Source organism: Ursus americanus, chromosome 22 (assembly GCF_024610735.1).
Source record: "Ursus americanus isolate L20-20 chromosome 22, mUrsAme1.1.p, whole genome shotgun sequence".
Classification (NCBI taxonomy): domain Eukaryota; kingdom Metazoa; phylum Chordata; class Mammalia; order Carnivora; family Ursidae; genus Ursus; species Ursus americanus.
Genome location: NC_142148.1, coordinates 50,975,929 through 50,992,801, shown reverse-complemented (window position 1 = coordinate 50,992,801; position 16,873 = coordinate 50,975,929). Strand labels below are relative to the sequence as shown.

The 16,873-nt window shown below is 45.8% G+C and overlaps 1 protein-coding gene across 16 annotated transcripts in view; it reads left to right on the top strand.

Annotated features, from left to right (window-relative positions):
• The window catches only part of LOC148108139 (uncharacterized), a 485,477-nt gene that overhangs the window by 353,231 nt on the left and 115,373 nt on the right, over positions 1–16,873 (top strand). Inside the window, exons 1-2 of one of the 16 annotated variants that reach the window (XR_015721135.1) lie at positions 3,063–3,216; positions 5,024–5,237. The exons of 13 other annotated variants lie outside the window; for them this stretch is intronic. The gene's annotated coding sequence lies outside the window, so the exon portion shown is untranslated. Of the gene's footprint in view, positions 1–3,062; positions 3,217–3,767; positions 5,238–16,873 lie in introns of those variants that run through there. 2 more of the 16 variants (XR_015721134.1, XR_015721133.1) reach the window with 2 other exon arrangements.

Below are 16,873 nucleotides of genomic sequence, written 5' to 3'. Positions count from 1 at the left end.
TTTAGTGCTGAGTAGGGAAAGAAGTGGTACCTAGAGAATAGCATAGGAATCAGCCAGAAGAAAAGGACATCCCGCTAAGTGTGCTAACAGTACCGGACTTTGAAAGCGTGATGCCAAGTGAAATAAGGGAGACAGGGCAAAGACTTTCTGTAGAGAAGCATAGAGAGAGAGAGAGAGATTGATCCTGTCTAGAGAGAGAGACAGAGAGCTATTTTTCCCTTCTCTGTGGAATCTGAGACAAAGAAGAGAAAAGGGGGAAGACTAACTCAGAAAAAGAGATCAGATTGAAGTAACCAGAAGCAGAGGGCGGAGGGGGTGCGGGAATTTAGTGAATGGTGAAAAGGTACAAATTCCAGTTTCAGATCAATAAGGAATAGGGATTTACAGTACACCCCAGGACTACAGTTCATTACTGCTCTATGGTGTATTTGAGAGGTGTGAGAAGAGCAAGTTCTGAGAGTTCTCATCACAAAGAAAAACCTCTCTTTCTTTTCTTTTCTCTTTTCTTTTCTCTTCTCTTCTCTTCTCTTCTCTTCTCTTCTCTTCTCTTCTCTTTTCTTTTCTTTTCTTTTCTTTCTCTTCACTTTAACCACAGTCAGAGGGTCAAAGGTAACACGCTGTACATATTCACGGGGAGAAAGGAGTACATAGGGACCTTCATTCAGTCGTTCAACAAACACTGGATTTAGCATGAGGTAATCCCCGTTCTTGGCTGGGTTCTGCCCAGAACTCCTGTGTCCCACACACCTCTGGTGCTGATTTGCTGATGCCCTGGGTGAGGCACTTCCTTGCCTCGGTTTCCCCCTTACGGTGACCACGCTGGCTGCCGACACTGTTAACAAGGATGCTGCGGGAAGGAGGAGGTGCCAGCCTCGGAGTGTGGGTTCCCGGGGGAGGGGGTGCAGGCCTTTCCCCTGTAATTTATTTCCAGCTCAGGTGCTTGCGAACTCCTCCCAATCCTCCTGCTGAAGTGTGTGCAATGTCTGTGGGTTGTCACACGCATTAATTATCTGCTGAAGGTTATAAAGTACCCCTCGCTTTGACAAGATCACCCTAAAGAAAAGGGCTTTATCAACGTTGCCATTAAATGCAATCGCAGAGAGTGGAGAAGATGGAAAGGAAAATCGCTCAAGCCAAAGAATAAATGACATTTCAGAAAACGCAGAACAAGTGGATATGAAGATCAATTGGAACTTAAAGTGACGACATGTCCAATGACATAGTCGCAGATTCTGGATTGCTTCGGGCAAGAAAGGGGGACGGTACACACGGAGCCAGACAAGAGGCCCTGAGGCAGGGTGCAAAAGGTTTGATCCTGGGCAGTGTCTTAACCCTTCTGTGCCTCCGTTTTCTCATTCATGAAATGGGACAATATTCACACTGAACCGGAAAGTGATAATAAGAGAATACAACTTCATACGCCTGGCATCTACCAGGTGCTCACAAATCACAGCTGTCATCACGGAGAGTCAACGGCGGAGGAAGCGAGAGGTGGGCACGGAATTCGCAGGTGCTCAGAACGCATTTCATTTCGTTGGACTAAAATGAAGCTTTGTTTTAAATGTCCCTGTCTCATTGTTTCCAGACTGTATGTCATCTCACCATGCAGCACATAGACCGTGCAATGCTGGTAAATATAACAGGCTCCCGCGGGGGGGGGGGGGTGCTGATTTGTGGCGTGTGCCAGTCTCCATGGGGTGCATATTCCCACCGTGGCTGATTTCAAGCTCCCAGCCTGCCCTTACTGAACAGTCAGGAAGAGATGTCAGCGGCTCGTCACGTCATTTCCGTGGATTTCTGCTGTAAAGATACAACAGACGAGAGCGTAGATGATGGCAGTATGTAGTAAAGCCATCAGGAAATGATGAGTTTGGGATATTTATTACCTTTGTTCTTTTAAAGATTTTATTTATTCATTTGAGAGAGAGAGAGCAGGGGGAGGGGCAGAGGGAGAGGGAGAAGCAGACTCCCCTCTGAGTAGGGAGACCAATGCATGGATCCATCCCAGGACCCTCCTGGCTTGTGGTGAGGATCAAAGTGACGCCATAAAGATGAAAGTAGCCCTGCCCCTTCCTATCCATTTTTTTTTTTTTTAAGAACACAAATCAGATATTACTTCCTGCTTGAAACCCTCCCCAGGCTGCCTGCGGCCTAAAGAACAAACGCCAGGCTCCTAAGGATGCCTGAAGAAGCCCCTGGACGAGTGCATTTTTGCCCCTTCCACTTGGTGTCCTGGGTCTGCTCAGCTGCCCTAGGCCTGGTGACTCCCAGATCCCGGGGGTCCTCCTCTTCTTTCTGCAGCCCAGGGACCAGCACGCAGGCCCCACATCTGTCTACCTCCAGCCGCCTCCCACAGCCTCTTTCAGGCCGTCTTTCAGGATTCAATCTAAGTACAGCCCAGCATTAGCTGTGATGCCACGGAACACATCCCTGATGTGAGCCTCACTCTCCTGTGTGCAGAGGGTCCCGGGACACCTAACTCCTCGGGGTGGGCAGGAAGCCTGGCGAAGACACGCGCGAGGACTCGGGCCAGGCCCCGGCCCACTGAGGGGCGCGACCCTGCGGGTTCCGGCCCTGGGGCTGGGCTGTAGGTCGGCGGGCTAGGGAGGCCCTGCAAAGGGGCCGCGTCCGGGCTGTGGGGGGCAGGGCAGCGGGTGGGAGGGCTTCCCCGAGGTCGGTCCAGCCCCGCCGGCCCAGAGTGCCGCCAGTGGGACCTCCGGGACCTCAGCTCGGCGGGCCGCGCCTCCCGGCCTCCGCCGAGGCTTCCCCAGACCCGGCCACCACAGGCTCGCTCAGTCCATTGCCGTCCTGAATGCCCCGCGCGACTGTCCGGCGCGGTCTCGGGACTGGAGCCCCGTGTTGTGCAGGGCATGCGCGGGCCACCGGGCGCATGCCCGGTCCTCCGGAGGGGGGGGTGGGGGGGGGCGGAAGCTCGGCGCGGGGACGCGGCCGGGCGCGCGCCGGGGCGGTGAAGCGCTCCTCAGCCGGTCGCCGCGCATGCGCGGCCCTCGCCTACGCAGCACGGCCAGAGGGCGCAAGCCCGCCGCTGCTGCTGCTGCTACTGCCGCCGCCGCCGCCGCCGGGACCGCCGCCGCCGCCGCCGCCGGGAGCGCTGTGCGCCCGCGGCGTGAGGCGTTGGAGGGAGCGCCGCCCGTCGGTTCGCGGCGCCGCCTCGCAGTGGTCTGCCCTCGCCTCCCGGCGCCCCGCGCGGTACATGTGAGTGCGGGGAGGGGGCGGGGGCCGGGAAGCGGGCGGGTGGGCCGGCTCCTGGTGCTGGGGGTTGGCAGGGCCGCGGCCCGCGGGCGGAGGGCCGAGCGGGGCTAACCAGCCGGTCCGCGCCGCGGATGAGGCGGAGACGGACCCCTCCCGCGCGCCGCTTGGGAGGCCGAGGATGTGGGGAGGCCGGAGAAGTGGGGAGGACGAGGGAGGGGCCCGGGGAGGGCGGCACTCTGGGGAGGATCGGGGCGCGGGCGGGTCGGGAGATGTGGGACGGACTGGGGGTTTCCGGGAGGACGGGGATGTGGGGAGGCCGCCGGGGGGACAGGAGAGGCCAGGGAAGGGGGACGAGGGGGCGTGTTCTGGGAGAACGGCTATGGGTGGAGGACGGACTTGTGGGGAGGTCGGCGTGCTCCAGCAGGCCAGGGGACGAGGGGAGGCCGGGGGCTCGGGTAAACGGGGAGGTTTGGGGGACATGAGAAGGCCTGGGGGGGTTCGTGAAAGATGGGGAAGTTGGTGGATTCGGGGGTCTCGGAGAGACGGAGGGGCTCGAGGCCGGAGCGCACAGGGAGGCCGGGGGCTTGGGGAGGCCAGCCGGCCTCCTTGGGAGCTGGCCAATTGCCTCAAAGACAAAAGGGGGGAGAGAGAAAGGAGGAGGAAGAGGGAAATCCTTGGGGACCTGGAGGGGGGAGAAGAGCCCTGACCCGATATGGGGACTCACTGGCCCTGCGGCAGGGAAGGGCGAGCCTCGAACCCGGATCCGGGCCAGCTCTTTCCCCGCAGCTGGCGCTCAACTTGCTGTGGCCCTGTGGTTTTTGGGGCGAAAGCCCTGGAGACCTCGTTGATTCATTGTGCCTCCAAGTTTACCTCTTCCCAACCCAGCCCCTAGCTCTGCTTCTGGCTTAGGTGGAAGAAGGACTTGTTTCTTTCTCTCTCCTTTCCTTTCTTTTCTCAGGAGGAGGAGGAGGGGTGTGTGTGTGTGTGTGTGTGTGTGTGTGTGTGTGTGTGTGTTACTTGGTTTTATTTAATTGCAGGATTTAGCTTAATGCAGTAAGGGTAAAAAAATTTTTTTAGTCATTTCAACAGTGTCTCATTCTTGCATGGTTAGCCTGCAGCTGGGTTTTTGGCAGTGAGACTAAGATAATAGTAATGTAGTAATTATGGGAACTGGTTGAAATACATTCAAGCTGAAGGCGGTGTAAGGATTTGGGGATCTGTACATAAGACGACCAACGCTGGGATTCTTAGGTAGAATGTCAACATTTTCGTGGTTGGAAAAATAGGCCATTACTATTTGAAATGAAATACCAGAGCCTCACTCTTAATATTTTATTTGTAAAACTCATAATGGAAGCAGTCTTCTCTTGGAAATGTGTGAACTCTGGTCAGTTGTCTCATCTCTTGAAAACCTGAAAGGTGGATGAAGTGATGGAAAGATACATTGCAAATTAGCATTCACCTTATTTTTGTTGAGATCCAATGTAGGTGATTTTTTCATGCCATTGTGCTTTGGAGATAATTTTTAACATCCTGCAATATTTAAACACATGAAACTTCTGAAGAAAGTTTGCGTTCCGGTGTCTTTATGAGTACATTGTTTTCTCTTTGTGGCTGTCCTTGGAGGTGAAACACTGAATGAGCCTACCACTCGTGTCTTGAATACATTTGTGTGCTAAATGTTGTCGAAGCAGCAAGATCCCATGTTACACATTCTTTAAGTAATATCTTTCCGGTGATTATCATATACTCTGATTTAATAATGAAAACTGGGGAAAGATTGTTTAAAACCCATTGCTGTCTTTTAAAGGGTCCCACAATCAACCTAAGACTTGAGTATATACACTGAATAAAAGGACCTACGCATTGTTCAGAGGTTATGATGCATCAAGAAGCAAGTCCTTGGATAAATAAAGACATTGAATCCAGAACTTAGTGTTTAAGGTTTGGGGCCAAGAGTCCTGGGGCAGAGCCCTACAGGAGAGAGGACTTCAGCCTCTTTTCAGGCCGGCGGTCCGCTGAAGGTGAGTCGTGATTAGGAGTGAAGCTCCATGAGTGCGATGGGGTGGAAGTGTCCGGTGAAACCAGAAGTTAGGAGCCACAGTGCAGATCATTAGAACATTTCTCACTAACATCGTTTCTCTAGCACTCCATGCCCATTGTTGGAAATTAGAGAACTTGACATCCCAATTCTTAAAATTGGGTTCTTCAGCAAGTCACATAACTTTTCTCGCTGGGAAGTTTGAGAAATTGTCTAAATAACAATTGTATTGTTAAAGCTATCCCCTTAAAAAAATGCTGATTAGTTCCCGCAGGAAAAATTATAGTGTCTTCTGTGTACTGTATATGTTCTATCGTGTAGTAAAGAGTCATTTTGAACATGACTCTTCTTTTTTGGATGTTAGTTTTGAGTTGCTACTTCTCTATCTCTAAAGATTTTATGGAAACCTTTTTTCCTGTATTTTTAAGTGTCTTAATTTTGAGAAAATACTTGTCTCAAGGGTAACACAGGAAAGATGAGAGTCAAAGTCTTAATATGTAAGTCTTTAACTTTTGAAAGTAAACATTTTCAGTTTAGACAGTTTTCGGCTAAAATCTTGTTTTAAATTTCAATATAATTAAAAATTCTATCGTTTGTGAAATGAGGGGTTTTTTTTGGCTTGTAAACCAGTAAAGTTTAGTTTCTGTAGTAGTTTATTTTGTCTTAAAGCTCGAGCTTAAGAACTTATTTCGTTACTGTATGTCCTTACTAAAATCCCTTAAATAATTAGCAAAATATTGCTGTGGGGGTCTTTGGGAATTTTTACTGATGCCTATAGAAATTATTTAAAATGCAAATTCTAAAAACTTGGGCAAAGTAAATGACCTTATTTGAGTGAATAGTAGTAAATTCCAGGAAGTTTGTGAGTGCAGTAAGCATTCAAATCTGAAGTCGCATCTCTGTCCTTAGAAGGATCCTCGGTGGAAGAGGATGAGCGCGGTTCCAGCTCCTGTTTGGGTGTACCTGTGTTTCAGTGCCTCAGCCAGCTGCCTTAAGTAGTTGTTTTTTTATGTCTCTTCTGAAAACCATGTTTCGTAGTGGATTATTTAAACCGTTGATGGCTTTTTCTCTCTGCTAATATTTGTGCAAGGTTTTTTTTTTTTCTCTCTTCCATTTCATGACTACCAAAAGGCAACCTAGTGTAGGAGAAATGAAATTGCTGTCTACCACTTTGTGGCATTAATTTCTAGGAATGGTGCCAAATCTTACCATTCAGAACTACATAAATGTGTTTCTGATTATAAAGTGCCAGAAGAACCCCCTCTCTTCCTGTCTGTAACAGTTGTATTGTTTTTTTTTTGCTAGGCTCTATCATGGAAATAAAATTCAGATAGGCATATGTAATTCAACTTTCAGGATAGGTGAGATTTTTAGCAAATGCCGTTAATTATGGTCTGATTTGCATAAACACTAATGAAGTGGTTTTTAGAGGAAAGTATGAAATAGATGTTTTTGGCTGGGTGGCACTATTGCCACTTTTTAGCAGTTGAAAGCCTCCGAGAAGGGAACAAGTAGCATCGTCACAGAGTTTACTTATTTGTCAGGACATGAAGGTCTTTCCTTGCAAGCTTTGTATTGAACGAAACAAATTCTGCCTAGATCTTATTGATATACATTGGCATTTACTGTAAACTCATTTTTCAGAACAAGAAAAATGACCAAAGTCATACATGTGAATGTTATCCACTGATAGGGGAGGAGATGTAATGTTACTGCTACGTGTGGGGTATTGTGTGTTGTTGGTAGGTGTCACTACCTTTTTACCGATGAATTAAATCTGGGAGATGACACGTGCCAGACCTGAGGTGATTGCTTTCATGCTTTTTCTCCTTTATTCCTCCTGAGAAGCATTGATTGTGCTATTGCTATCCTCATTTTTGCAGAGGAGACACTGGAAGTTTGGAGTTTGAGGAGCTTGCCGTGGGCCTCTTGGCCCACAAGGGGTAGGTCCTTGTTGGCTGGGCCTGCTGAACTCTCTGTGCAGCTTCTAGGACCAGACAGGACTAGAGCAGCAGTAGTCTCACAGATCTGAACCCAGCCTTCCGAAGGGGGAGTGAGTAGCATGCAGGTGTAAGTACCGTGTCTGGGAGAGTTGAAATAGTTATATTTTCTGTTTGAATCTGACGCTTTCATATCATGAAGCTGTGATCTGGCCAACATGGTGTAGGTAAACATTTTAATGAACATACCAAAATTGTTTAATTATTTTAAGTTAATTTAAAATCAGTTAAATACAAATATATAATGCATAGTGCAGTGATTGACGCTTCTTATTTGTTCAAGGTTGTGCTTTAGTAACCTCTACATTGTTACAGAGTGTTTTCATTGGTGACTTTTTTTGGGGGGGGGGTGTCAGTGTTTATGATTATAGTTTTGTGGGAAGCAAGGTGTAATGTGAGGGAAAAGTAAATTGTAAATTTCTCATGCAGTTTTCATCCCCTTGTAGTAAATCCTAGAATTTATAATCTCTAACACATTGCTGCTCTATAAATGTTTCTGAAGTGAAGGTGCTCATTCTCACCGATTTAGAATTTTCCATAGTGCTTTTAAGACTCGACGTACTCTGTCCTCCTTTATTTAGGGCCAGTGGACCAAAACCAAGGCTCAGAAGAACCTAAAAAGTTGTATCTATGGGCTGTCTGTGCCTAGGATCTCCTTTCTGCCTCCATTTTCTATCTTGAAAGTCCTGCCATCTGGTGCTTTGGATTGTGCTGTGAATGGTAGGTGCTTGTTGGGTGTACTTGGGACCAAAGCACCATGTGTTTGTCTTTGATGGACTGAAGAAAGAGCTGAAGTGGTTTTATACATTCCATATTTGTAGTGCATTGTGTGTCTTTTTATAGAATTTAAGCAACACGAGGGCAGAAACTTTGTTTTACACACTATGGCATCCCCAGTGTCTGACACAATATTTATTGAATGAAAGAACCCAGACTCATTCGTTGTTGGAGAACTGTTCCTGCGTCAGTCAGCAGTCCACTGTTTTTTGTTTGCCTTGGTAAAGAACCTTACTTACAAACCAGGTAGGACTTGATACCAGGGAGAACTTGGATTATCTGTTTCTATCTTTGTCTGCTTTATTTTAGATTACAAATATCATGAAACTTGAGCTGCGGGAAAAAGGCATTTCTCTGTCCCTTTATGGTTTTCAAATGTTTTTTTCTAGAAATTAATTTTGTAGGAATTGGTCATGTGTTCGTTAGGACTCATTCTATATTCTGAAGACCTAGGAAGTTGGGATTTATAAAAGATCCTTGATGACTGGTCTAGAAGCTCTAATGTATCTTTTACTAATCAGTTGGATTCATCATGTACTTTACAAGGGTTTTACATTATGCCCTGAAACCATTTTTAAAAATGCATCTTCCCAGGGGCGCCTGGGTGGCTCAGTTGTGAAGCATCTGCCTTCGGCTCAGGGCATGATCCCAAGGTCCTGGGATCGAGCCCCACATCGGGCTCCCTGCTCCGCTGGCAGCCTGCTTCTTCCTCTCCCACTTCCCCTGCTTGTGTTACCTCTCTCGCTGGCTGTCTCTCTCTGTCAAATAAATAAATAAAATCTTAAAAAAAAATCCATCTTCCTAACACTGTAATGCCAGTTCCATGACACACCGGCCTTCCGATGATCTGCTTAGAGAGTCTTTTACGTTGTTGTTCAGAGTAAACGTTTTGAGCAACAGGTCACTTACCTTCACTCAGGCAAGAAAAGTCAGTATTTGGGTAAAAAAAAGAGTTTGTTCTTCCTCAGCAAGTTCCCCTTGGTCTTGCTTATTGCGAAGGGAAACACGTGCGTGCGCACACCACAGTAAACCAGTAAACTGGTTGTTTGCAGTGGTTCTCAAAGTACAACTGCATCACCATCACTTGGCCGGGTTAGAAATGCCTGTGCTCGTGCCCCACCTCTGACCTCCTGAATCAGACTCGGGGGGTGGGGCCCGCAGTCTGTTTGAACATGCTGTCCAGGAGCTTTTGTTGCATGCTAGTGTCTGTCAACTACTACTTGAGAGTGTTTTAAGAGAAATGCAAGTCGTAGCAGGCAAAAAATCAGTCGTAAATGGCAGAGGCATGTGTTTGGCTTCTGACCACTTAGATTTGCTAGTGAGATTGCCTTCACTTCAGGACTCTTTTTCAGTATGTTTTTCAGGTTTTCTAGAGTCTTGGGAAGACCTCACAACTAATTTTGTTTAGGGATTTTGAATGTTTTATGCTGAGGTCATTAAATTCTTTTGAATCTTGGTTTGGATTTTAAATAAATGATTTTGCATTGAAATAGCAATTTGTATGGCCCCTGGACTTGTGGTTTTTGGCAGATAGCAGGAAAGTGTGTATATGTGGGTGCTCAAGGCACGTGTTCCCTGGTGGTTTTGTTTCGGTGTTGAAAGATTGGCTTGCTTATATTAGAGTCAGGATGATTTCCAAGTCTTGGGGTGACTACTAAAACAGTATTGTGTGAATTGATTCTATGCCTAGCATTAAAGTCATATCTAAATTTAATATGTATTGTTTTGCCTTTGTCCTTTATTTTTTCCCTAAGATCAGAGCTAGATAAAAGTTAGTGTTCAAAGATGGAATTGGTGATATGCTTACTTTCTACTATGTCTTATGCAGAGTTGGACGCACCTGAAGGCAAATAGAATATTGTGAGCTCAGGGACAGGGACTCTGTATTATCCTGTACGGATCTGTGGGTCCTTCACAGCTTCCTCCTCCTCCTATAGTGGGTTGGCCCTCAGTCATTGGTTTAATGATTGAAGAAGAGTCTGTGCTTCTGCTGAGGGGGCCTTGTGACCTTGAAGTACATGAAGTTGTTACTAAGGTAGAGAAGAGAATTAGGGACAGACGGGTGGACTTAGGTTACCATAATGTGGACGCGAAGTACAAAGGATGTTTCCACGTCCTCTTCCGGCCCCCATCAGACTGAGTCAGTGGTGCAGCCCTGTGATGGAGAAAATAAAAGGAATGAGCTGGTGGGAAAAAGTGATCTGCAACAGTTTCTTTCTCCTTACATTGGTCAAGTGAAGTTAAAGTTCTAGTTTATAGTCAGTTATAGACTGTGAGCCCACTAAATGTACATCAGAGCGCCTGGCCTGGAGCACCTCTCAGTGAGGGAGTCTCCTGTTGCTCCCCGCTGTGCTGGGAGGCTCCAGCCGCCCCCCAGTCTTCTCTCTAATGACTGCTTCAGCCCTGCTCTGGTCTTGTGTCAGTCGCCCCGCCCCGCCCCTTCTGGTGGTTTCTGCTGTGTTGCTGCCTTGTGGTTTTAAATAGCCTTTTCCTGGTTACAGTGAGGTTGCACATCTTTTTATACATTTACTGGCCATTCGGATGCACTGTTTTTCGAAGTGCCCATATTTTTCTATTAGGTTATTTTTAAATTGATTTGTAGACTATATATATTCAGAACACACATTCTTTGTTGGTTATGTATTTTGCTGCTGTCTCTTCCCACTTTGTCATATGCAGTTTCACTGACTCAGTGGTTTTTGTGTGTTTTTTTTTTTTTTATGAATAGAAGTTCTTAAGTTTAATTAGTGCCATTTGTCAGTCTTTTCCTTTGTAAGCTTTTTGTGTCTTTCCCTGCCCTGAGGTCATGAACTAGTTCCTCATTTATTCTCTAAATGCTTTTATACTTTTGCTTTTAACCTTTAACTTTGTAATTCTCTCAGAATTGGTTTTGGTGCATAATCTGAAGAAGGAATCCAGCTTCATTAACCTGTGGACAGGCTAGTTGTCCGAACACCGTTCATTGAAAAGAGCATCTTTCCCCCAGCGCTCTGCAGTGCCCCTTTTCTTGGAAATGAAAGGTCCGTGTGTATGTGCATCTGTTTTGGACTTTCTTGAATTCCACTGGTACTGCCCAGTTTAAGTTGCTTCAATTATTTTAGTTTTATAACAGGTCTTATTGTGGAACTCTTCCCACTTGGTTCCTTTTTAAGCATACCTTGGCCATCCTTGACCCTTTGCAGATCTGTATCTGTTTTAGAATCCCTTGCTGACTTGCAAGGAATTTCTTCCTGCTGTTGCTTGGGATGACGTCGAATGTGATCAGTGTGTGGAGAGTCGTTTCTTGTTTTGAGTTATTACAAATAAAGCCTTTGAATAATTTTGCTCAAGTCTTCATGTGACCATCGGCTTTTGTTTTTCCTGGAAATGGTTGGGTCTAGCACTGTAATGGCTGGATCCTGTGGTAGGCCTATGTTGGCTTTTTGAGAAAGTGTCAAACTCTGTCCTGGAATGGCTGAACCATTTCACATTCCTCCCAGCCTTGTGTGAGAGTTCCAGTCACGCTGGATCGTTGGGGCAGCATTTGGTATGGTTAGTCTTTTAGCTTTTCAGCCATTCCGATAGGTGTGTAATGGTTTTTCTTTGTGGTTTTGCCACCTGTGTATCTTTTGGTGTTCAAATCTTTTGCCTATTAAATTTTTTTTCTTATTGGTGGGTTCTTTATATATTCTGGATACAAGTCTTTGTCAGATGTGTGCTGTGCTTTTCTCTCATGCTATGGTTTGTTTTTGCATTCTCTCTCTCTCTTTTAAAGATTTTATTTATTTATTCGAGGTAGGGAGAGAGAGCGGGATGGGGGAGGGGCCGAGGGAGAGGGAGCAGCGGACTCCCCGCTGAGCAGGGAGCCTGCTGTCTTTGGGACTCAATCCCAGCACCCTGAGATCATGACCTGAGCCCAAGGCAGACACTTAACTGACTGAGTCTCCCAGGTACCCCTGGACTGTGCTTTTTCAGTGTCGTAGTTAAGAAGTTGTTGCCTAATCCTAGGTCACAAAGGTTTTCTCCTTTATTTCCCTCCATCCCCCTCTAGAAAAGTTTCAGGTTTACATTTAGGTCTGTGATTCATTTTTATTTATGGTGTAGGATATTATTTGTAGGATTCTTAACTTAGTTCTGATTATTTGTAGGAGTCTATTGAGGCATAGAATGAAGATATAGCTCCTTCTGAGAGCTTTTTTTTTTTTTTTTCTTTTTTGCTTCAACCAGTTTAAAGCAGGTTTAAGGCTTGAGGTACTTTGGACCGCCCAGTGCTGTGATTTTACTGGAGAGGTGACTCACCTCTGGTTTCTTTTATCTTGAGCTCTGTAGCCTTTAGGGCCCTGCTTCTGGAGGGAGTGTTTTTGGTTAAACACCCTAAGGGACCCAGCTTTTGATTCTTACTCCTCTTTCCCTGCATGGTTGTAAAAATGAAAGTTGAAAATTTTCAGAATTGGCAAATGACTGCAGGGCAGAGGTGGTTTCTGTGCTTGTTCATCTCTTTGGGTTCCTGATTTCACTTTAATTTTGGCCTGTTCTTTCTTTATTGTCTTGTCAGTTTCTGGTTGATTTTAAGATTTTAAAGTATTCTGTCCATCTTTTTTAGTCTTTTTCAGGGGAATGATTGGGCCAGATAACATAGCCTGTAGTTAAGGATACAGGGAAAATTGTGTTTTATTTCACTGCAGTGTTTGGAGTCTAGACTTGGATCTGTGTCTCCTGTAGTCGTTGCTAGCTGTGTGTGGCTCTTTAAATTAAAATTAAATAAAATGAAAAGTTCTGTTTGACAGTCACACTAGCCCCAGTTTGGGTGCTCAGTATGCAGGTGTGGCTAGTGGCTACCACCTCGGACAGTGCAGAGATGGGACATTTTCATCGTCATGGAGCGTTCTCTTACACAGTGCTGGCCGGACTCTTGACTTTTTCCAAAGTCCGCCTAGAGCAGGAACAGCTAGACAGAGGATTGAGCCTCTTTGACAGGCGTATCATGGAGCCTGTCTCTAAGGTGGTGTGGGTTCTCAGACCGGTATAGGTGGGATCATGGGAGGCTGTGGTGCACTGAGTAGAAAACCACTAAGTACTGATATTTAATTTACAAATACCTGCCTAGTGCTTCCTTAGGGTGTCTGTTTCTTTCTTTTTTCTTTAATTTACAAAAAGTAGCAGTAATTTAAAAATTATCAAAATTAAATAGCGAGTCAAAAATTAAATTTTATCCTTAGCTAAAGTCTCAGGTATTAGTAATCAAAGATGTCTAGGTATCATAGTTTGTGTAGAGACGCAGGTCTTTTTAGTAGAAAGAGCATCTTAACTAGGAAACAGGAGGTTGAGGTACAAATCCTGGTGCGTTGCCTTTAGTCACGTGACTTCTGATACTGTCTATATAAACTCTAGTATCTGTGATCTTTGAAGCTCTGCGTGCAGTTACTATGTGGGATGGTGTACACATGTAAAGTGCCAGGACAGTTGACCCCTGAACATTGCGGGCCGCCGGACCCTTCCCCATAGTTGAGAATCGGCAGTTAGCACATATTTTGTATGTGTATCATATACTGTATTATAAAAAGGTAAGTTAGAGAAAAGAGGATGTTGAGAAAATTATGAGAAACTACATTTACTATGCGGCATGTATCAAAAAAAATCTGTGTATACGTGGACCCAGTTGTTGAGGCGTCAACAGTATTAAATACCTGTCTTGTGCCTGGTGTAGTGTCAGCCCCCGGGGGCACAGACAGGAGGGGAGTGAGGCAGTCAGCGTGCAGTGTGATGTCTACAGTGATAGTGCCAGAGCAGAGTGCTCTGAGGACCTGGAGGGCATGTCCCCGTCACGGTCACGCTCAGAGGTCAGCAAACTTTCTCTGTTAAAGGTCAGATAGTAAACATTTCAGGCTTTGTAGGCCACATAGGGCCTGTCACATAGCTGCCTTTTTTTTTTTTTAAACAACCTTTAAAAGGGTAAAAACCTTGATTAGCCCAGAACCATACAGAAACTGGCTGTGGACCAGATGCCGTGACCTCTGCAGGTCTGGCTGTCTGCAGGGATCTGTAGAAAGAGAGTGGAAGGTGGGAAGCAGGCAGGGCCTCGTGGAGGACATGCCCGCTCTAAAGGTGCAGAGGCGGGAGAGGCTGGGGTCTGTGAGACTGGATGTTTTTACTAGTGTTTAGGAGTACAGAAAGGGTTGGGTCGAGAAGGAGGTAGGGTTGATACTATTGACAAGATCAGAGCAGCGTGTGGTTGATTCTGATGGGAGCAGATTCCTATGACAAGCGGGTGGTTAACTAGTACAAGGGTCGGTCAAGGAGGTGTTGCAGTCATGCGCTTCAGAAGGGAGAGGAGCCAAGCCTTTGTCATTAAGGGAATGGCTGCCCAGTGTCTGTCGCCCAGCTAGTAAAGTGATGGGCAAAGTTCAGATGGTCCAATCTAACAGCCTGTGTCCTTTTAATTCTACAATTACGTTGTACACACAAGTGAAGAAGGCCTTAATTAAGGGCGTGACTGAGGAACTGGAGAGAGGGTGATTTGAAGCCTGTTTCTCAGCCAGTCTCCAGGCTCTGACCTGGGAAATGAAGAGCCAGGGCTGAGAGAGGGGGTGTCCAGAGCAATTCCAGGATGGCTCCCAGATTTCTCCCTTGGTGAAAAGTCCATGAAGATCTTTTTGTTTTTAAGTGCTTACTGATCAGACTGTTTGTTGCTTAAGGAGGAAATGCTGTCTCCTAGGTCCATGAACCCCAGAAGCGGTACGCAGAATTGTGTGTATGCACATGAGCTGTTTTCCTGGGGTAGGATGCTTGGGCTTTCATCCCATTATCAAAAGTGAGCCCAGCCCAAGGCGGGGGCACTCCTTGTTATTGGACTGTGGATGTCTGACACTCTGCCCGGGTGTGAGGCTGTAAGGGAAAGCTAAGCATCCAAATCACAGGACTGTTACTGTAAGTGTCATACATCCCAGACCGCTACATAAAACACAGGCACATGAAGCTGTCACCTGAGCCCAACTGTACCAACCGAGGTCTACCAGCCAGCAGTGCAGATGTCTCCCCTGGCCTCCGAGAGACAAAACAAGGCCCGGTTTTTGTACATAGAAGGCCAGCCAGGAGAGTTTGGGACTCTCGTTGGCATGGATGTTTCAACATGCTGTTGTACATGAGATGAAGCTAAAGTTTATAAACTATTAGGAATATCTTAACAGTCCCATGGCTCTGAGAGATGGACCAGTGTCACTTTTAGTTGGCTGTGTTAGTTCCAAAAAGGAGTGTAGTTTTTCTGTCCGCTCAGAAGTGCGTTGATAGTTAATAGTTGTAAGACAGTACCTAACTCGTCCTGTTACAGTTAGCTCTTCCGTGAACAGATGCAGGAGGAACTGGGCAGCTGGTGGTTTATGTTCGCACCAGGCAGATGAATGTGGTGTCCTGGAGTCTAAACTGGATTGGTTCGTGTTTGACATTAGCGTTATATGTAATTTAGGAATTACAGACTCTAGATTATAGCAGTCCGTGCAGAGATTTGCTGTTTTTGGTGATATATGGCTGCCCTATAGCAGTTGAGGCTTAGAGGGGAGCGTTTGGAAATGGGTTTATGTCTGAGAAAGTTTCCCTTTTCCTGTTGACAGGACTGTGACCTCCATTAAGGGCCAAGTGTCATGAATGGCAAAGATCTAAGAAATGATGGAATTCAGTGATGGTGTAGACGTTAGAAGTGAAAACCCCTAGGCTGTTTAAAATATCACCCTTAAGATTTCAGGCTGGGGATAATTGTGATTCCAGTGTAGGTAAAAAGTTTGGCGTCTCCTTGGCTGTGTCATGGCAAAAAAAAGCTTTGCTTTCTGCTTTGGGAAAAATACATTAGTTGTGTCCTAAGGAATTGACTTGATAAAAGAGGTAGCAGGAGTAACTTAGTTTAAATGCAAGTTGTCTACATATGAATTAATTTTTGTCGGGTGACGGTTGATGATTTGGTTGGTGAAGAGTTGATGTTTGATTTTCGTCTTTGAGTCTGCCCTTTCAACTATTTCATTGGAAATTCTAAACTTTTCCACTGGGTGTTTGCCTCCTTTATTTTTATTGTTTTAGGTAGTCTAGGGTTTTAGAGGTTGATCTAAATTTAGGGATCAGCTGGTCCGGGGCTCCCACTGTAGAGAGGAAGAAATAACAGGGTAAGGCTCCTTGGGTAAATGGCTCCTTGATACTGACAGAGGAGAACTCTCAAGATTCTCTCAGCTGTCTTGACCTTTAGCTCATGGGTGATCTTTTTAGTAGATGAGAAGGGTATGAAGACAGCTTCTAAAACTCAGGTTTCCTATTAACTGTCAGGAGATTGAAAAAAATGGATGTAATTGAAAAATGGGTGAGAAATGGACACCATTGAATCCGTTGTTCACACTGTATCCAAGTAACTTGTGGTTTGCATTCAGTCATTTATTTCTACATTGTCTTGGATATTTGAGGAATGACAAAACAAATCTCACACGTGTATATAGTCTAAGTTTTAGAAGACTAATAATGCCAGTTGTTCTCACTTCTCTACCAGATTTAGAGCATTGTCCTGAGTCACTCTTGACTCTTGAGCATCTTGTCCTGATGGGGATTCATTAAAAAGAAGACAGTCCTGGGGTGCCTAGCTGGCCCAGTGGGTGGAGCATGTGGTTCTTAATCTTGGGGTTGTGAGTTTGAGCCCCACGTTGTGTGTAGAGATTATATAAGTGAGTAAGTAAGTAAGTAAATTAAAAAAAAAAAAAAAGACGGTCACTGCCTCAGGAAGCTTTTGGGTACGTCAGTGGTCCTGAAAGTAGTGTATGTAAGAATCACCAAGGAGAGTATATGAGAGATGCAGGCAGGGGGGCCTGGTGCCTTAGTCAGTTAAGCGTCC